The 3,552-nt window shown below is 39.7% G+C and overlaps 1 pseudogene; it reads left to right on the top strand.

The window, feature by feature from the left end:
* Positions 1-603: 603 nt before the first annotated feature.
* On the top strand, positions 604-1,145 carry LOC114206267 (methionine-R-sulfoxide reductase B2, mitochondrial pseudogene; annotated as a pseudogene).
* The last annotated feature ends 2,407 nt before the right edge of the window (positions 1,146-3,552 follow it).

Below are 3,552 nucleotides of genomic sequence, written 5' to 3'. Positions count from 1 at the left end.
ATAACTGGCTTTTCTAACACAGAGAAGAAGGCAGATACTTAGAACAAAACGCCAAGGTGGAGGAATTTATCCCAAGTGAAAGAACAAGATAAGGCCAAGACCAGAGATCTAAGCAAAACAGATATAAGTAACATGCCTGATGAAGAACTTAGAGCAAAATCATAAGGATACTCACTGGGCTTGAGAAAACAACAGAAGGCATCAATGAAATCCTTACTACAGAGATAAAAGAGGTAAAAAAGAATCAGTAAGAGATGAATAATGCAATAAATGAAGTTGGAAATAGGCTTGATGCAATGAAGAGCAGCAGGAAGAAGCAGAGGAATGAATTAGTGACAAAGAGAACAAAATAATGGAAAATAATGAAGCTGAACAAAAGAGAGAATTATGGGACATGAAGATTGACTCCATCAAATGTAGTAACATTTGTATTATAGGAGTTCCAGAAGAAGAAGACAGAGAAAAGGAGGCAGAAAATTTATTTGAAGAAACAGCTGAAAAATTCCCTAATCTGGGGAAGGAAACAGATACCCAGATCCAGGAGGCAAAGAACTCCCATCAAAATCAACAAAAGCAGTCTGCGGGGTCCCCACGTTCGGCGTCATGGCACGCCTGCTCCGTGTGCTCCGGGGTTTGCCCTTTCAAGGGGCGCCCCTGCGGGCAGTGGGGGGCCCAGCGGGCAGAGGCGGCGCTGGGGCCGGTCCCAAGGATGCAGGGTCTCTCCCAAAGCATGGGCCATCTCTCACCAAGAGTGAATGGCAAAAGAAGCTGACTCCAGAGCAGTTCTATGTTACGAGAGAAAAAGGAACGGAAGCGCCTTTCAGTGGGGTCTATCTGAATAACAAGGAATCAGGAATGTATCACTGTGTGTGCTGTGACAGCCCACTCTTCAGTTCCGAAAAAAAGTACTGCTGGGCACCAGGTGGCCTGAGTTTTCGGAGGCACATGGGGCGTCTGGCTCTGATGAAAGGGACATGGGCATCCGGAGACATGTGGACATCTCATTAGGATTAACTAGCACCGAGGTTGTCTGCAAGCAGTGTGAAGCCCATCTTGGCTACGTGTTTCCTGATGGACTCGGGCCTAGTGGTCACAGGTTTTGCATCAACAGTGTGGCCCTGAAGTTCAAACCAAGGAAACACTGACTGTCTCTTAGAATCCCTTTCTATCACCACTGCTTCATTTACACCCTCAATTTTCAGTTTATGTGAATGACTTGTTTTATTTACTACCAAACTAAGCAAAGTTTGCTGCTGGCACCAAGCAAGTCCCAACTTCTGTAACTGATTTACCTGGAATCAACCCAACCCCAACTCCAGCTTGGATGGTGGAATTTCACAGAATGACAGAGGGGCAGCCATTTCCATCCAATTGACTTCTGTAGGCTTTGCCTGGGACCAGAGGGCATGGCTCTTTGGGGACATTAAGAAACTAATGGACTACAAACCAAAAATTCCTACAAAACTACCCTGAACTTTCCATGGTGTTAAGTCCTTTGTGGACATACATAGGTGAGGGATCAAGAGAAAAGAGGAAGGAAATATGGGATCAGAGTAATCAACAATCCCAGCATTGAAAGAAGTACCAAGGACTGGGATTATGGAAGATCAGCATTTGGGAGGCACACATAGTGATCAATGGGATGCATGATTCTTTTTCAAAATTTTAGAATGTCTTGAACATTCTGGTTTCGTCCCTTCTACCGGCAAATAAGTTCCAATGGGAGTTAGCTTTCAGTAATAATGAGTAAAGGTGGCTACAAAGTTAAGTTTTAACATGTTCATATAAAATATTGAGTAAAAAAAAAATCAACAAAAGCAGACCCACACCAAGACATATTATCATTAAACTGGCAAAATATAGTGATAAGGAAAAAAATCTTAAAAGCAGCAAGACAAAAGAAGACAGTTACTTAAAATGGAAAACCCATAAGGTAGATTTTTCAGCAGAAACTCTTCAAGCCAGAAGAGAATGGCATAAGTGGGAAAAATCCACAGCCAAGAATACTCTATCCGGCAAGGTTAACAATCAAAATAGGAGAAATAAAGAGTTTCACAGATAAAAAATTAAAGGAGTTCATGACCATGAAAACAGCCCTGCAAGAAATACTAAACGGGACTCTGTGAGTGGAAAAGAAAGAGCAAAAGTGAAAGTAGGAAGGTAGGAAACACAAAAGCAGTAAAAATGAGTATTTCTATAAAAAAATCAGTCAAGGAACTCACTTTAAAAAGGAGGTAAAATATGACAACGTATACCTAAAACGTGGGGAGGACAGGAGTAAAGAATGGGTTCAAGCTTAAACGACCATCAACTTAATACAGACTGCTATACACATTAGATGTTATATACAAACCTAATGGTAACCACAAATCAAAAACTACAAATAAATATGCAAAGAATAAAGAGAAAGAAATCCAAATGTATCACTAAAGAAAACCAGCAAACCATGAAAGAAAGATATAAAAGGATCAGAGAAAATCTCCAGAAACAATCACAAAACAAGTAATAAAATGGCAATAAATACATATCTATCAATAATTACCTTTTTAAAATCAGTAGTTACTTGAATGTAAATGGACTAAATGCTTTAATCAAAAGAAACAGAGTGTCAGAATGGATAAAAAAAAAAAAGCAAGACCCATCTATATGCAGCCTACAAGAGACTCATTTTAGACCTAAAGACACCTGCAGGTTCAAAGTGAAGGGATGGAGAAACATCTACCATGCAAATAGATGTTCAAAGAAAGCTGGAGTAGCAATACTTGTATTGGACAAAATAGACTTTCAAACAAAGACTGTAAAAAGAGACAAAGAAGGACACTACATAATAATAAAGGGGATGGGGTGCTTGGGTGGCTCAGTCAGTTAAGCGTCTGCATTCAGCTCAGGTCATGATCTCAGGGTCTTGGGATCGAGTCCCACATCTGGCTCCCTGCTCAGTGGAGGGCCTGCTTCTCCCTCTCCCTCTGCTGCTCCCCCTGCTTGTGTGTTCACTCACACTCTCTGACAAATAAATAAATAAAATCTTTTAAAAAAATAATAAAGGGGACAATCCAACAAGAAGATCTAACAATTATAAATATTTATGTACCCAACATGGGAGCACCCAAATACATAGAACAATAGCAAACATAAAGGAACTAATCAATAATAATACAATAATAGTAGGGAACTTTAACACCCCACTTAATGGGCAGATCATCTAAATAGAAAACCAACAAGGAAACAATGGCTTTGAATGACACACTAGACCAGATGGATTTAACAGATATATTCAGAACATTCCATCCTAAAAGAGCAGAATACACATTCTTTTCAATGCACATAGAACAGTCTCCAGAATAGATCATATATTAGGCCACAAAACAGGCCTCAATAAATTCAAGAAAACCGAAGTCAAACCATGCACCTTTTCTGACCACAATGCTGTGACAGAAGTCACCCACAAGAAAAAAATCTGGAAAGACCACAAATACATAGAGGTTAAGTAACATGCTACTAAACAATGAATGGGTCAATCAGGAAATAAAAGAAGAAATTAAAAAAAATACA

Source organism: Eumetopias jubatus, unplaced genomic scaffold (assembly GCF_037043125.1).
Source record: "Eumetopias jubatus isolate StellerSeaLion01/CBP00866 unplaced genomic scaffold, mEumJub1_p1.0 scaffold_7, whole genome shotgun sequence".
NCBI classification, from domain to species: Eukaryota; Metazoa; Chordata; class Mammalia; order Carnivora; family Otariidae; genus Eumetopias; species Eumetopias jubatus.
The sequence above is the reverse complement of the archived record's forward strand: the minus strand, read 5'-3'. Positions and strand labels throughout refer to the sequence as shown.